The 18,489-nt window shown below is 44.3% G+C and overlaps 1 long non-coding RNA gene across 1 annotated transcript; it reads right to left on the reverse strand.

Moving 5' to 3' along the window:
* Window positions 1-8,699: 8,699 nt before the first annotated feature.
* Window positions 8,700-16,919, reverse strand: LOC145527934 (uncharacterized). The gene is made up of 5 exons (XR_014070009.1): window positions 16,774-16,919; window positions 13,987-14,213; window positions 11,791-11,930; window positions 11,305-11,440; window positions 8,700-11,199 (listed from the first exon to the last, which is right to left on the reverse strand). It is a non-coding gene; the product is annotated as an uncharacterized LOC145527934 (long non-coding RNA).
* Between the last annotated feature and the right edge of the window lie 1,570 nt (window positions 16,920-18,489).

The following is an 18,489-nucleotide window of genomic DNA, read 5'->3' on the forward strand; positions in this document are numbered from 1 at the left end:
AGACGGTGCCCTCTGGCAGCACCTCCTCATTTCCCCCACTTGCTTACATCCCAAGGAAAAGTAGTAAAGACAAAGTTTGGGGGGGTCTTATGATTAAAAAATTGGCTAGGCGATGTTTTATGCATGCATCTGTTATGCTAAAATAACCATCCTTTCTAACCAGGCCCACCTGCTGTCTTTTTCAATTTTAAGTATTTCTAAGTAGCAATCAAATCAGTATAATTTGTTCTTTATCTCGGCAAAACCATTGTGAAAGAAAAATGTGACCATTATGTTACATCAGGGAAAAAATACAAGCCCTTTATTTGCAGCCTTCTCTATATTCTATCAGATCTCACAGTTGTCATTATGCCAGTTGTATTTAATGTTGTTCAAATGAACAGAGCTTTCTTTAATCACTACAGCCTTCTTTCCCCTAAATGCTTTTTTCCAAGGTTATGGTTTTCAGAGATAAATACATAAATACCAATGTTATGAATACGTTAAGGGTATCCAAGAGACAGCTTTCAGGATTTGTAGCAAGAACCTGCTGTCATTGGAGTTACACAATAGCTGGCTGATGTTTTGAGTACGAAGTTACTGGGTATTAGAAGTCCTGATACCCGCACAGAAGCGGAAGGCTATTTTGAGCCGATCACAATAGACCACTCAGCAAATGCTAACTTTATAAAGCTGGTATCAGGATCCTCGCTGCTAATAACCAAAGCCAGCAAGTCCAGACCTGTGAATGTCCATCCTTCAGATCTGGGTTGGGGTGCTCTGTCCTGCAGGCTTCTGGACCAAACCTGTAGGCATGGTCCCCCATGACCCCCTGACACCAAAGGCAGGCAGACATGAGGACTGAGGTCAGCCTTTTAGACCATCCACTGTGATACACTTTATTTGCAAATTAGCAGTCAGAAACATGAAGAAGTTAATGACTTGCCCAAATGCATATGTCTAGTTGGAAGTGGAACTGGGATTTGAACCCAAGTCTGTTCCCTGGTGACTCAGACGGTAAAGACTCTGCCTGCCATGTGGGAGACCAGGGTTCAATCCCTGGGTAGGGAAGATTCCCTGGAGAAGGGAGTGGCTACTCACTCCAGTATTCTTGCCAGGAGAATTCCATGGACAGAGGAGGCTGGCAGGCTATAGTCCATGGGGCCGCAAAGAGTCAGACACGACTGAGCAACTAACACACACACAGTTCAACATGTATTTTTCCTTTACTGCCATCTCAGGCACTCTAACTTTTTAGGAGGCATTACATGGGATGATTCTGAGTTTATGTGAATCCTACATTTATTCATTTATTCATTCAGTCATTCTGTTAGCAAATATTTACTTTTGGCTGAGATGCTGAGGACAATAGTTACAATTATCAATAGCTAATATTCTTGAGTGCCTGACACCGTTGTCAGCACCTAATATAAATGAGAGCATTTCTCCCTGATGGTAACCCTCAGAGGTAAATGCTGTTCTCCTCCCATTTTACAGATGAGGGAGGAAGTCCCCACAAGGTTAAGGCACTTACCCAAGGCCACACATCGAGGAGACCATGTCATCCACAGCTGGGGTCCAGAGTCAGCACTCTGACTCACTACAGAGGAAAAATGTGCCCGTATCATTGCAAGTGCTGAATAAATGTTTGTTGCATGAAGCATTGTAACTTGCCCCAGAGAAGCTTACAATACAGAGAGGAAACATTTATGTAAACAAATAACTGAGATGCAGGTATGATATAATGTGTTAGAAGAGAAACATAAACAGTATAAACTGGTGGCATGCTGAGGATGGCGTGGTGAGAGCCAACCAGGAAAAGTGGGGAGGAGCATAGTGCAGGGAAAGGGGGGCGGTGGGAACACAGTGGGCGGGGCCAGGAGGTCTAGCTTCCCTCTTGCACTGTCTATCATCAGGGCAAACCACAAGGTGTCTACACCTTCCCATGTCTAACAGGAGAATAATGCCTGTACTTTTTATCTCAAGGGGTTAGGCCCAGATTTATAGGAGAGAGTATAAGCAAAAGTGATGTACTGATATAAATTGCCAATCTCTTAACGATTTTATGTATAACTAGTGGTTTGTGAGCTCCTTGAAGGCAGGAGAGACATCTTTTTCACTGATTGTATGATCTTTGCTCAGAGCAATGTCTGACATACAACAGGCATTGCTGAATCATAGAGAGGAAGCTAGGAGGGGAGAAGGATGGAAGGAAGGAAGGGAAGAAGGGAGAGAAGAAGGGAAAAGGGAAGGAAGGAAGGAAAGGAGAGGAGGGAGGAGGGAGAGAGGGAAGGAGGGGACAACTAATCAAGGGGTCAGAAAAGATGCTGTTTCAGTCAGGGCTTTCCAGAGAAACAAAACCAATAGCATCACTCTTTAAGCATCAAATTTCATTAAGAAATTTATCTCAAGTTGTTCATCCAACCAATTGAAGGGGCTGGCAATTTCAAAATGTATAGGGCAGGCTGGCAGACTGGAATCTCAGGCAGCAGCTGATGCTATAATCTAGAGGGAGAATTTCCTCTGTTTTGGACAGATCTCACTTTTTGCTCGTAATGCCTTCAACTGATTGGATAAGGCCCACCCACACTATTGAAAGTCATCTTTTACTTAAAGGTAACTGATTGCTGATGTTCACCCCCATCCACAAATTACCTTCACAGCAGCACCTAGATTAGCATTTGATTAAATTGCTGGGTACTGTAGCCTCGCCAAGTGGACATGAACAAAAACTATCACAGATGCTCTGCCCTGAGAAGAAACTGGAAGAGGGAAGCACAGAGGCAAGGAACAGATCTCAAAGCTAAAAACTAACTGTTACCTTGGGATTTGGCTAAGGCTCTGGGTAGAAGCGTGGACTGACAACTAGAGACCATGTCCATCATGGTCAGCTGGAGACAGCTGAAGGAACATTAGCATTATGGGTTATCTGTTCTTCCAGGCTGGTGTGGACTCAAGGAGCTTGCTAAAAACACAGCTAAGAAAAAAAACAAAAAAGCTAGCGACCCCATTCCAAAACTGCTTAATCTGAATTGCTAAGGTGAGCCCAGCAACAGGAACTGTAGAGCTCCCAGGTGATTCTGATGTAACCAGCGAACACTGTTGTGTAAATCAGAAGTTGCGGAGACTTCCAGTTTCTTCAAGAGGATGGATTGAGGAGTCTCAAAGATGTGGGTTCAAATTTTGCACCTACCACTCATTAGCTAAGTGCCCCTCAGAAAGTTACCTTCCCTAAGCCTCAGTTTCCCCATCTGTAAAATGGGCCTCTTCACAATACCTCTGGGGTTGTGAAAGTGAAATAACAAGTAAGAATAAGACCTAGTCCAGGACCTTGAAGGCACCCCTTGGACATTGTGGGGCTGGAATTAGTCATCTGGAGACAGTCAGTACCTGGTGCTGCAGGCGCCCCACAAAGTCTGCTACCGAAAGGCTCTGGGATGAGGAGTGTTGGGGGGCCATCTGCCCCAACCCAGCACCATGGCCTGTCCACTGTGCAGAGCATGTTGGTAATGGCAGAGGATTTGGAGCCCATGCCGGGGTTCCTTTGTGTCACCCTAACCTCAACCCTGAGCCCTCTGTTCCCGGCAAACTGCACTTCCCAGAGGTTGGTCTGGCTGTAGGACTTCTCAAAGTCTCTTCTACTATAAGGGGATTCTGCAAAACACAAAGCCAGCCGCTGTGAACCAGAAACCCTTCATTCATTTATGAATTCAGCCTGCTGCTGCTCTCCTCACTCACCTCACCGCTCATTCATACACCTTCGATTCTCAGTTTTCTCAGGACAGAGAAAGCTGGAAAGTTAACAAGTGGGTGTAGGCTTTATTCTGGAATCCATCTCCCAGGCCAGGATATGCTCAGCTCAGAATCTTCTACTCTTTCTATGTAGCTCTGTGCAGTGTTTGGAGAGGGGCACTGGGTCATCGAAGAGACAGATAGCCTATTTTGTTGCTAGCTCTACTTGCTAAGGTGGGAAAATAGATTATACTCTGTTTTACAAAGATGTGTGGCTGCCCTGGTGAAGACAAAAGGAGTTTTCTCAGTAACACTCAGTTAATCAGAGAATTCAATTCACTGCCACAGACATTGCCACAAACATTGTGTAATTGAGATATTAGACCCAGCGATTAAGCACTGTCTGGGAGGTGAAAGGGGGGAGAGAAGTAGGATTCATCTAGTTAGATGGTTCTCAGAACTAGGGTAGAATGTGTGTGTGCCTGCTAAGTCACTTTAGTCGTGTCCGACTCTCTGCACCCCCGTGGACTGTAGCCCTCCAGGCTCCTCTGTCCGTGGGGATTCTCTAGACAAGAATACTGAAGTGGGTTGCCATGCCCTCCTCCAGGGTATCTTCCCAACCCAGGGATTGAACCCCCATCTCTTTTGTCTCCTGCATTGGCAGGCAGGTTCTTTACTATTAGTGCTACCTGGGAAGCCCAGGTGAGGTAGGGAAATCTCTTAACACAGAAAGTCCCCTACCTCTGAACCTTGACGTTGTAAACCTTCAAAGATGTGAATGTGCGTTCGCACTTCCAATCATGTAAGCTAGTTCATGTGTCTGGTGTACATTGCCATATGTGTGCATCCTCTGTAAGTGGTTGTGCTTTTGGGTACTTTACGGTATCATACTGTATACAGTACAGTAGTACAGTATTTTATTTCAAGACCAGGATGTCCAGAAGCAAGCATAAAAGCAGCAGTGATGTAGCTGGTACAGTACTACCCAAATGTCACTGGATTATCTTTTCAAGAGGATAAATAGAATTGAATCCAGCAAGGAACCAGAACCTCTGCCATCAAAGTCAGGCCTGATTGACATTGCAGTTCGCCCTCTATCTTCTGTTGCTGATGATCCATCAGTTCTACCATCTCCCACCTCCTCCTCCTCCTCCAGTCAGGAACTCTTCTTGCCTGTTCACTCGATGCCAGGCCTTCTATTGTACTACTGTACATTTCAAATTACTGTACTATAAGATTAAAAACATTACCTTATTTTTGTGTTTGTTTTTAACATGCCATTTGTGTGAAAAGTATTATAAACCTCTTCCAATACAGTACTATATAGCTGATTGTGTTAGTTGGGTACTAGGTTAACCTTGTTGGACTTATGAACAAATTGAACTTATGAACATGCTCTTAGAATGGAACTTGGTTGTATGTAGGGAACTTACTTTAGTAAGAAGAAGACTTCTTCACTGAGCTCCTACCATGCACCAGATACTGCACAAAGCACTTTGGGGATGAGCACATTTACTTCTGGCAACATATCAATCTGCTTTGACTCCCATTTTAAAGATAAAGAAACTGAGGCTCAGAAAGTTGATGTGATTTGCTAAGGTCACAGAAATAGTCGAGTTGTCTGACACCAAATTTCCGTATTTTATCCTAGTGATGGAAATATCAAAGCCAAATAGCACAGTTTTCTTCATATTGAATACTAGAACTTTATACAGTGAGAGATTGAATCACAGTTCTTCCAAGTTTATTCTCAGATGCTGTTTCAGCTAAAAAAGAACCAATTTCAGGGCTGAGGGTCCTTTGTCCGAGGCCCTAAGAGGATCACTGGACCTGGTAGATTAAAGGGAAGGGAAGAAGAGGGAACTCAGCTCAGGAGTAGGGAGGCGGTCAGGTTCAAGAAGAAAAGAGGGGATCTTCTCCCCATCTTCCTCCCCAAACCTCTCCACCTCTTCCTCCAGCTCCTGCTTTTCCAAAATCATCCGTCGATTTCCGATGCTAAGAAAATTCCTTCAGGAACCTCTGGCAGTTGATGAAGATCCAAAATGACTATGGAGAAAATACAAATTATTAATAATCACAAGCAATAATGCCCAACTTCACTTGTAATACTAGGAAATGGTAATACAAATGAAAATAAGATGCTCTAGAAGATTTTTAAGTGAGGAAGGATATAGTCAAAATCCTCTCTCAATAATACTTCTTTGATTAGGAGTTTTCATGCAGCAAATCCCTCCCAGATGTCTCAGGATGTGAACAATTCCAATTTCATATTTTTCAAACTTTTGAAGTAATAGTACTCAGTATTTATTAGAATATAATAATAATCTCTTTTAGATTTTATATTATATAAACATTATACTAGTATGTAATAGCATAAGATTATATACATTATAATAGTTAAATCCTATGATTTTACTATTATAAAAATAACAGTATTTCACACTAACAAAAATACCAGTACTTTTGTACTTAAAAATAGTATAGTACCCATAATCCTGGAATACCCCAAACCAGGACTGCAGTCATGAATTATATTCTTTTTCTGTATTACCTCCCATGAAGCCAGTAAATACTGTTATAGTTTCTGGAGAAACACCCTCTGCACATTAGCTCATTCACTCCTCATATCAATGGTACGAAGCAGGAGTGAGTTTGATACACATTCTGCAGATAAAGAAAGCACTCAGTGTCACACAGTTTGAAAACATCTGAGCTGAGCAAGACTTGAACCTAACATGGAGAATTCCAGACCCCAAACTGTGACTCTGTTTCCCCTGGGGTCTTCGATCCGTGCTTTCTTCTGACAGCGGGAGACCCTCTGTCTGAGACTTCCACGCACCCACTCTTGTTATCCAACCTGCTCCGTCCCCAGTCCAAGAGCTTTTCCAGGTGGAAAAAGAAAGAAAGAAGAACTGGAGCAGTCGGGCCCACTAGGTCTGCAGACGTTCCAGACCCTGGCTGGGAATCAAAACCTCCAGATCGCTTCCAGCCAAAGCAGGAGGAGGGTTCTGCTGCTGCCAGGAAAGAAAGGTTACAGTCATTTTCCTGCAAAAGGGTAGGGTGATGGATAACATACAGAAACACTTTCTCATGTTGGGAGACCTCTTGACAAGCTCTGGGAGCGGGAGATGTAGGTACACCGGGCGGGAAAACATTCTGCTCACCTTTGACCCCAGTTCCCGGCTGCACACCCACAAGGAGGCTGCACAGGTATAGACAGCGACCCTCTAGGCAGGATTGGGCAGAGGCAGAGGGGGCAGCAATAGGTCAGCCCCTACGGATTCTGCCCAGCACCCAGGAGTGGCTGGGATGCAGATGGAAGGTCTGAGGGACTTCCCTGTGGGTCCAGTCGCTAGGACTCTATCCGGCTTCCACTCCAGGGACATGGGTTTGATCCCTGGTCTGTGAACTAAGATCCTGCATGTCACACTGTATGGCCAGAATAAAGAAATAAATAAAAACAGGAGGTCTGAGGAGGACGAAGTCTGGGCCAGCCACAGTGGAATCGTGGAAGCAGCACTCCGCAGAGTTAAAAGCGGGACTGGCTCCACACGGCTTTCCAGGGCCCTGGGCTCTGACGGGCGCCCCTTGCTTGGGTTTTCATGCCCTGTAGTTGTCACCCTGACATTCTTAATAATTTTATCCAGGAAATTGCATTTTATAAGAAATTCCAACTGGACCATGGAGCATGTGCCGAGATCTGGAGAAACAGCTCACATGTGGTCCCAACTCCCTCACCTCTCGCCCCCCCAAGACCAGTTCTCAGCAGCCAGGTCCCCCAAGGGTGCAGGTATGGGAGGGTCCAGAGAGCCCGCCCCATGCGCCAAGTCACAAGCCAGGGCCCCGTGTGCCTGTGAAGGTCTGTATTTATTGCAAATATTAACATCATGTGTTCAAGTGTTGTTGTTGCTGTTTAGTCGCTAAGTCATGTCCAACTTTTTTCGACTCCATGGACTGTAGCCTGTCATGCTTCTCTGTTCATGGGATTTTCCAGGCAAGAATACCAGAGTAGGTTGCCATTTCCTTCTCCAGGGGATCTTCCCAACTCAGGGATCCAACTCGTGTCTCCTACATTGGCAGGCGGGTTCTTTTACTGCTGAGCCACCAGGGAAGCCATGCCCAAGTGAGCACACACTATACAGCAAATAAAAACAGCATGACATGCCCAGAGAATGGAAAAAGCTTTTGAACAAGAAGCACACATTTTTATATCTCACTCATGCCTGGAACTATGTCACCAACGTTGTAAGCGGAATGGACGTTAGACAGGGAATCTGAGACAGAGACATAGCATCACTCCACAAGCCCCATACAGCAGATGTGACAAATGTGAAGGATAACTCATCTTATTCTACTCACTCCCACATCCTCTGGGGGTTCCCTGATAGCTCCATTGGTAAAGAATCCGTCTGCAATGCAGGAGACCCTGGTTCAATTTCTGGTTGGGAAGATCCGCTGGAGAAGGCATAGGCTACATCCCCTAGCCGGCACCCTCTTAACCCCAGGCTTCTTATCTCTAATTCTACTTCTCCTCTCCTCCCCTATCAAAGTCAGATCTTAGCTGACCCCACACTATAAAAGATGTAGTTAGTCATACTCTAAAGATACAAAACAATATTGAAGATGTAGACGATTTCAGATCTTTACCCTTCTCAGGGAAACTAGAACATTTTTTATCATAAACAATGCCTTAACTCAAAGAAGTGAGTTACTACTAGCAGGATTTCGAATCCTTTAGAAAGTCAGGATGATAATAATGATAATAAATAGCCATGGTTTATTGAATGCCTATGTTGTCAGACACGGATAAAAAACATTATCTTTAATCCTCACATTAACTCTGGAAGATAATATTGCCTCTATTTTATAGAGGAAAAAACTGAGGTTCAGAGAGGTACCTTGCCAAGAGTCATGCAACCAGTAAGTAGTAAAATGGGATTTGAACTTGCTTTTCTTCTGACATTGACAAGTTTCAGACAGAATAAAACCTTTTTTTTTTTTTAGTTTTTTTTGAACTGGAATATAATTGGTTTGGGCTTCCCTGGTAGCTCAGTGGTAAAGGATCTGCCTGTCAGTGCAGGAGACTGGGTTTGATCCCTGGGTTGGAAAGATCCCCTGGAGAAGGAAATGGCAACTCACTCCAGAATTCTTGCCTGTGATATCTCATGGACAGAGGAGCCTGGCAGACTACTGTCCATGGGGTCAAAAAGAGTCGGACATGACTTAGCGACTAAACAACAACAATAACAAAAAATGTCTAACTACCCCTATGCATAAGGATGATATTGGATTTAAGAAGGCCAGGAGAGCCTTGATGAAAAGAAATGGCTCTTCCAGCTTCCAAGCCCAGGACCAGAGGCCTGCTGAGATGGTAGAAATCTGCCCAGGTTCATTCAACCTGGTTTAGGAAGCAGGGGCAGTCTGGGCATTGAATGTCTCAGCCTGCATCTACTCATCAAGGGAAATAAGACTGACAAGCAGCTCAAGCCATCCAGGCTGCTTCTAATTAAAGTCACTGATAGCTCAGATCACGGAGAATTCATTCATAAGCTAGTTTTTTGAAAGACCCTTGTGCAAGGCACTGTAATAGGCACTGATGGTCCAGGATAAATGAGACTGACCGGTCCCAGGCCACATGGATTTTACAGACCTAGTGGGACTGTCTCTTCAAATGACCACAAGACAGATTAAAAGGTACATTCTATATGTCAACCTATACACAGGGCCAATCCACACACCCACATACTAAAACAAGTTTCACAGACCTTGACTAATCCTTACTATATATATAATATAGTATTTTGTGTCTTAGTAGTTTCAGTTTTTAAAATACTAGACAGGAACAAGTGGACTGACTTTGATGGATCACCAGAAAAACTTCTCGTAGGAGATACAGTCAAGTAAGTAGTAATGTGCTAAGAGGTTCCAGGTTTATGGAAGCACATGGGATGAAGAGCTCCTCAACCGGTCAGAAGGATCAGGGAGGGCTTCTGGAAGAAATGACCCCAAGCTGAGATATGAATCTAAGAGAGGTACATAAGAGCCAGATTACACAGAAATTTTTAGTTCTGTAAAGGAATTTGGACTTAATACCATGAGCCGTGGAAAGCCACTGAAGACTATTAAATAAGCATGGTCATCATGGGGTCTGTTAACAGCTCTCCTCTTAGGCTCAGGTTAGCAATGCATTTTCCTCTCCCTTTTGAAGTTAGATGTAGCCATTGGACTTATCCCACTGGACTTATTTGGTCCAATGAAATATGAGGCTTTAAAAGCCAAAGAACGATTTACATATCTACTTATAACAAAGCATTGGAAGAGGACAAAGTGTCTTTTACATGTGAAGCTCCCACTGCAAAGGTAATTTTCAGTAAAAGATTGAAGATGAAGAAGGAGTTGGCCATGTAGCTATCTGGAAGGAGGACACACCAGCCAGAAGGAACAGCAAATGCGAAGGTCCTGAGACAGGTGTGTGCCTGGCATATGTGACAAAGAACTAAGGAGCTAGTTTGGCTGGAGTGAATCAAGGGGAGTAGAGTGGGCAGTGTTTCCCAGACCTCCTGACTACACAGTCCTTTCACCAGGAGACACAACTTCAGGAACTGTACACAGGAACTCCTGGGGAAACAAAGACCTAGACTCTCTCAGTTAAGAAAAGGGGTGATGATATGAACGGATCTTGAAGGCATTATGCTAAGTAAAGGGCTTCCCCGCTTCCCCGACGCTCAGTGGGTAAAGAACCCATCTACAGAGCAGGAAACGTAGGAGACACAGGCTTGATCTCTGAGTCAGGAAGATCCCCTGCAAGAGGAAATGGCAATCCACTCCAGTTTTCTTGCCTGAAAAACCCCACAGACAAAGGAGCCCGGAAGGCTACAGTCCATGGGGTCGCAAAGAGTTGGACATGACTGAGCAACTAAGCACATGTTAAGTGAAATAAGTCAGAGAAAGACAAATACTGTATAAACTCACTTATATGTGAAATCTAAAAAAACAAATTCATAGAAAAAGAGATCAGATTAATGGATACCAGGCGAACTGGGTAAAGGTGTTCAAAAGCTGTAAAACTCCAGTTATAAGTAAGTACTAGGGATGTAATGCGTAACATGGTGACTATAATTAATGCTGTTTTATGGTATAGTTGAAAGTTGCTAAGAGAAGAGGTTCTAAAAGTTCTGATCACAAGGGGAAAAAATTTGTAACTTTATGAGGTGATAGATGTCATGTATAATTATTTTGCAATATATGCCTGTCAAGTCATTACATTGTCCTCCTTCAATGTACACAGTGTTGTGTGTCAATTACATCTCAATAAAACTGGAAGGAAAAAAAGGCACAATGAGTGGTTGAAGGACTCATGAGAACAGAATACTCTTCCTCTTTCAGAGGGGTCCCCAGAGACTTACCTGCTAAGGTCAAGACGCTTGGGTGACTTCTGCCAAAGTGACGTTACCTCCTTTGGTCAACTCTCTCCTGAAGAGGAACATGCTTTAAGCAAAAGAAGTTGTACTGAGTTGCTGGGATTTTAAATCTTTTCTTTCTAAAAATATATCTATTGTGGAAAAATCCCAAAAGATGAAGCACATCACTAACCTCAGGGGGTCGAGCGGTCCTTCCTCACGTGCATGGAGCTGTGCTTCCAGCTCTTATCATTAGCAGTAATCTCAGGTCAGGAGGGGTTGCCTGGCTGTTCTCAGCTACGTGGGCTGCTTGCTGATTTCCTGGGGCCCTTGAGAGAGAGAAACACAAATTCTGCTTTAGAACAGTGCCTGTGTTTGTTTATTGGTAATGAGCCTTTTCTTAAGATTCTTGAATGCATGGTTGTCCCTATAGTCCTAAAACCTCCACCTCCTCCCTGATCACTCATAATGTCTGCAGTCCTGAGGGTCTAGGAAATCAAGGCCATGCACCCCTCCCTCCCAGCCAGCACCAAAGGGAAAAACAAAAACAGACCCCATGGCTTCTCTTGGGTTTCTGGAAAATAAGGACAAGAAGCTTCTTCTCCCGGAGGCAATCTCCAGTGACAACAGGGCCCAAACCGCCTCTGCTCCTGCTGTCCCAGGCTCTGTGCGTACTCACCAGCCTGAACATGTGCATAATAGTAGGAGCGGCCATGTGTCTGGGCCAGTCTCTGTATGAAGGGTCCAAGTTATTTTGATCTTTCTTGGCTCCAAAGCCACATACTTATTCCCAAGTGGTCTACTGGTCACAGCAGAGACCTAGAGCAAGAATACAGGTGGATTAGAGAAATCCCAGTACTAGATAGAAAAGGAACTTAAGGCACATGTACCACCAAGAATTTAAGCCATTCTATACTTGTGTATAACATCAATAGAGCAGCTGCTAGATGCTGAAAACTAAATTATCAATGAGGCATAGTCTCTGCTCACTACTACTGATATAGAGATGTAAATATATATGTAGAGACAAGATATACATGTATCTATATATATATATATATATGTATGTACATATATTATGAGTGAATGAATAAGTATGATTCATGCCATTCCATTCATGCATAAAAAGCTTGAGGAAGGAACAGTTAGAGGTAAGGGGATGTGAAATGGAAGGAGAAAGTCAGAAAGAGCCAAGAAAGCAACACTGGTTGCTGCTGTTACTGCTAAGTTGCTTCAGTCGTGTCTGACTCTGTGCGACCCCACAGACGGCAGCCCACCAGGCTCCGTCGTCCCTGGGATTCTCCAGGCAAGAACACTGGAGTGGGTTGCCATTTCCTTCTCCAGTGCATGAAAGTGAAAAGTGAAAGTGAAGTCGCTCAGTCGTGTCCGACTCTTAGCGACCCCATGGACTGCAGCCTACCAGGCTCCTCCATCCATGGGATTTTCCAAGCAAGAGTACTGGAGTGGGGTGCCATTGCCTCTCCAAAGCAACACTGGATTGGACCTTTAAGGAAGAGAAAGAGTGGGCATCTCAGAGGGAGGAGCAACTTGTGCAAAGACACAGCAGTGTACAAGTCCTTGACCCATGTCACTGGACAGCATGTACCATTTTCCAATAGCCAATGTCAAAGTTCATGGGAATCAAGGAACTATCACAAGTGCCTGAACTCTAACCACCTCAGAAAGGTTAGCTGCATCATTCTATCACTGTGTAAATGACTCTTGTCATCACCACACAATTACATATACATCTAAAACCAACCATGTTCAAGGCCCATGCTAAGTAGGGAAACTATATAACAATACTAAATGATAATAATAGCAAAAGGAGGTATTGAACACCTAATATATATAGATACCAGATGGGATTTTTATGCTTATTCTCCAACTTATTCTCCTAATAAATGTACAACATGGTTATTATTATTCCTGTTTTACAAGTGGAGGAATTCAAGTACACAGTATCCACTGTAAGGGATTCAGAGATGAGTTGCAGAGGCAAGACATATGCTTAGAAAGAAAAGCAGCTCCATTTGCTTATTTCTGTTTTTATTTTCATTACCCTAGGAGGGGGGTCATAAAAGATCTTGCTGTGATTATGTCAAAGAATGTTTTTTCTATGTTTTCCTCTAAGAATTTTATAATATCCAGTCTTACATTTAGGTTTTTAATCTATTTGAGTTTATTTTTGTGTGTGGTGTTAGATAGCATTCTAATTTCATTCTTTTATGTGTAGTTGTCTGGTTTTTCCAGGACCATTTATTGAAGAGATTGTCTTTTCTCCGTTGTATATTCTTTCCACCTTTGTCATAGATTAGGTGACCATAGGTGTGTGGGTTTATCTCTGGGCTTTCTATCCTGTACCATTGATCTGTATTTCTGCTTTTGTGCCAGTACCATACTGTCTTGATTACTATAGCTTTGTAGTATAATCTGAAGTCAGGAAGCCTGATTCCTCAAGCTCTTTTTTTTTCTTTCTCAAGATTGCTTTGGCTCTTCATGACCTTTTGTGTTTCCATATAAACTGTAACTCACAATGATGCTTAACATTTATTGAGCATTTACCATGTAGCCACTCATAACAATGCCTAACATTTATTGAGCACTTACAATGTAACAGGCATGGCACCAAGGATTTCACGTGCATTAGCTCATGAAGCTTTGCAATGCCCCTATAAGGTCAACACTATTATTATACCCATTTCCCAGAGAAGAAAACTAAAGCACAAAGAGTTCAAGTAGCTTGCCCAACATTACACAGCTAGTCCAACTCGAGAGCCCATGACTCATAAGCTCATAAGTGTAACTCCTGTAGTTCACTTCCCTAAACCTCCACCATGCTCCAGGTACAGAGAGCAGCTACAGTGGAACTTACATGAGTAAACACATGTTGTTAGCTTTACCAATGTGCATGGCTAAGCTGAGCCTTCCAGAAGGACAGGCTTTAGATACAAGAAAAAAGCTGGAGTGGGCAGGAATAGGGCACCAACTAGTCTTGCTCCAAGTTGGCAGTCTCCACAGGGCTGCTCAGGGGGGCATCCATGTCCTTTATGAGTTCCTTCCATCCAGGGTTTGATTGTCAGGCTTGCAGGCTGGAGCTCACTAAGAAAAGAGTCATATCTCAGAGGTGAGCTTAGCATATTAGAATCATATTGTCTTGAGACAGAGTAGTTCTGTTTATTTGACTAGTACATCCTCTCCATATGAAGAAAGTCAGCTCATAATCAGAATAATAATAACAGCTGGTATTTGTTGAGTTCTTACTCTATAGTACGTGCATGAAGCATTATGTAAATAATGAAACAAAAGGGAGTTAAGATAAATTTAATGTATAATGGCATCACAGTGAGACAAACTGATGTGCCCATTTCTCCAACATGGAGAGTCTGGCCAATGAGATAGAAATACTTGAAATTTAATGGTCATGCTGCCGCTTGAGTAACCATAATAGGGCTCTTGGCCCAAACTCTGTCCCCTTCATATGGTCATTGCCTTGGTGACTGTCTTTTCTTTATGCATTAGGCTGAGCAGTGTCACTTCTGATTAACACATGCTTCCTGTAGGTGTGTTAATACATTCAATCAGGTTACTGTCAAGTCTCACTGCCCAGGGAACCATTCTGTCTCCTGAAGGTGACTTTGCATATCTCTCTTCTGTACAGATCTTAAAGTTTAATTCTCAGCAGACAATCCTAGTTCCCTTATCTACAGATGCTTGGGAGATGCCTCATTTCAGCCCCCACATACAGGCAACATTAAAAAAATGACACCAAATATACCAAGAAGCAATGTGTTTTACTGAGGCTTCCCAGGTGGCTCAAGTGGTAAACCTGTCGGCTAATGCAGGAGATGCAAGAGACTCAGGTTTAGTCCCTGGGTTGGGAAGATCCCCTGGAGGAGGAAATGGCAACCCGCTCCAGTATTCTTGTCTGTAAAATCCTATGGAGAGTGGAGCCTGGTGGGCTACACTCCATGGGGTCACAAAGAGTCAGGTACAACTGATTGACCAAGCACACAATGAGTTTTACTGAGGCAGAAAAATTGTGCAGGGGAGTTAAATTTGGAGAGATAGGTTGGATCATGGAGCACTGAATGCCAGAATCATCACTGCCCAAAATTACCACCAGGGTCCGCCATTGTGTTGGATGTGTGTGTGGCGGGCCGGGGGAGGAGGGGGAGTTGGGTGTATGCTCAGTCACTCAGTCATGTCCCACTCTTTGGGACCCCAGGGACTGTAACCTTCCAGGCTCCTCTGTCCACAGAATTCTCCAGGCAGGAATACTAGAGTGGGTTGCCATTTCCTTCTCTAGGGGATCTTCCCGACCCAGGAATAGAACCCAGGTCTCTTGTGTCTCCTACATTGGCAGGTGTATTCCTTACCCTACAAAGCACAAATAAAAGTATGTGTCTGTCTGTCTGTCTGTCTCTCTCAGAGCATGTGTGCATGCGCGCGCACACACACACATACACACACACAAAGGACCTGCCCTTTCTGAGCTTCTATTTTAGAGCAGATTTCACTGCATCACCAACAGGATTATAAATTCATCCATTCATTAATTCATTTTTAATTCATTTTCATTCATTCACTCATTCTGCACATATTTATGAAGTGCTTCCTGTGGGTCAAGGACTATTCTCAGAAAGGTATCTTCTGGTCTCACAGAGGCTCCACCTCCTCCCCAGTCTTAACCCTGATAGAATAGATGCAGAAGAGGGAAGGGGAGGAAGTGCCTACCCCTTCCCAGACCAAGCTCACTTCCTCCACTCCAAAGGAGGTACTGAAGCAGGGAGAGCATGAAAGACGAGGCCATATATCATTTCTGCTCCAGTTCCAAAGCCTGGTTAGGACTGAGGGAAGTGTAACAGATGAAGTTTGAGTCTGATTTGGGATTTGAATTTTAAACTCGATTGGACTTGTTTTTTCCAAAACCAAAGGTCACCGTAAAATTAAAGATTTTACCCAAAGTATCAAGGGGAAGGAAAAAAGCCCAATTGAAAACAGGCTCTACAAAATAAGAAATTTAAACCAAGTCCATAAACATTTACATGATTTTTTAAATTGGTCCAATTCTTCGCAACCCCACTCCCTTCACTATGGTTTAATCCCCCATCATTTCTCAGGGGGATTCCTGCCAAAGCCTCCCCACAGATTCATCTTTATCCACTGTTACCCTGATCCAATTCCCTTTCCAGCAAGAGTCAGCCTGATTTTTTAAAAACCTTCTGATCATGTCAACATCTTGCTTAAAACCCTCTGTTGCATTCCCATTGCTCTGGATAAAGACAAATGTCAACAGTAGAATTTTTTGGTTAAAGGGACATATTTGGGAACCAGATATACTAAGGCATAGATTAAATCCATTTAATCATGGCTCTGCCATTCACTAGTTGTTAGCTAGTAAATTGTTGGTACCATCTCTGCGCCTCGGTTTCTTCAGTAAAATGGGGCTAATCATGGGATCACCACATCGTGGGATAGTCACAAGGATCAAAGGAGTAGATATGTGTTAAGATCTTAGAACACTGGCTGGCTCACAGCTGTGAATGTGAAGTGTTCCACGCTGATGTTTCCTTGGGGAGCTGGAGTGCTGCCGTTTAATTTACAAAGAATGGAGGGAGCTGCCAGCTAAGACTGGAGACTCACTCCTGATTCTCACTACCTGGCCTGGAGCCTGGCATGCAGGAAGTGTTCACTGAATATTTGATGGATGGATGGATGGATGGATGAGATAGAGTCCTCCTCCTACTCACATAGGACCCTGAGCCCTTCTGTGCCTCTCCCCTTCCTCAGCTTGAATGGCTGCATGGAAGGGGCTGTGGTATCTTAGCAACAAGGGCTTCTGTAGAGATGAAGCTGCAGCCAATAAGATCAGGCCCCTGGTCCCACCTTGCACTTGAGAACAGGGTACGTGCATACAGGTACCTGTACCTCTTCCCCGGCCCCCTTCAGGCCTTGACTGCTATTAGGAGCAGTCCCGGCCCCAGTGATATTCTCTGGGAGGTGAAGGGACAGGACGCCCTATAGGATGTCCCACCAGTCCAGGGGATCTGTGACAGGATGGGAACCTTTGGTACCCTGGACTCAACAGAGAGAAAAAGCTGAAGGTGAGGGTATTATGGAAGCATCTCCCCCCAAACCCTATTTCAGCCATGATGTGAGGTCCAGGCTGGTAGTCAAAGAAGGATCCAAGATTCTTCAAAACTCATAGTTAAACAGACAGGATGATCTCAGGATGAGGCAGCTGAGGCTTGTTATGGCAGGCAGGGCAGAAATAGCATCAAAAGACAATAGGGTGGAATGTGCCAGAGAAGATGCCTGTACACAGAAGGTAAGATTCTGGCCTGGGAGTGAAGGGACTGGGATTCTGGTGATGATCAACTGTGGGTGTGCTGCCACTTTGTTCCAGGGCTCATTCTTTCCTTTGTAAAATAAGGAGCTGGACAAGATCTATGTCCCTCTAGAGCTATTGGCCATGAATCCATGCCAATACCCACCCCACACCCCCCCAAAACTGCTCATTTGTATTCCTTTTTTTAAAAAAGCATGCCAAGTTGTTTTCTCCAGCTCCAAGTTCATTTTACATGTACCTTGCTTGGAGGATACAAGCATTGGCATAACCAGTTCCCCCATCCTCCCTACCCACTCCCCAACCTGCACCATCACCAACCAGCACCACTCACTGGAGTGGGAGATGTATTCAGAGTGACTGCTCCAGAGCCCAGGGTAAGAGAGAGAAACTGTCAGAACCAGGAGGTGTCAAGGTGTCTAGAACTTAAAGGACCCCAGACGGGCCCTTTGACCCAAGCTTTTGAATCAGGAATGGTCTAGGATCAGATGCTAAAGAGACTCCTGGTGGAGCCATGGCCAGTGTGATGGAGTCTGGAATCAGGAAATGGGCCACTGTTAAAGGGGAAGGAGTGGTCCTCATACGTCCTACCCAACCTAGGTAATCATTAGTGAAAGCGAAGGCGGAGGGCTTGGTGCGGGGCCAGGAGCAGGGCAAGCTGCGATGGGGTGAGGGTGACTGTGGGGGTGCAGTTCAGCATGGCTACACACCAGAACCTAGCAGGCCTGCCTGCTCCCTTGCCGGTGCTGAGAAGCCTGAGCTGGGAGGAGACCTTCCCAGGGAAATGCCTGCCAAGAGGTGGTCACCCGTAATGAGGCAATAAACGGGGTAATTACTGGGCAATTACTGGCCCTCCAAGTGTCTGGGAAGCTGCAGGTGAGAGAACTTGGCCAACATGAGGCTCACACATCTCTCTGTGAGCAGGAGGCCCAGCTGATAATTAGACAGTGTGGATGGGAGAGGGCAAGGCTTTGAGAACATGCACTTCATCTTTTCTTGCTTCTTTTTTCCTTTCCCTCTCCTTCTGGC

Source organism: Giraffa tippelskirchi, chromosome 11, assembly GCF_054371585.1.
Source record: "Giraffa tippelskirchi isolate mGirTip1 chromosome 11, T2T-mGirTip1v1.2.pri, whole genome shotgun sequence".
In the NCBI taxonomy this organism is placed as follows: domain Eukaryota; kingdom Metazoa; phylum Chordata; class Mammalia; order Artiodactyla; family Giraffidae; genus Giraffa; species Giraffa tippelskirchi.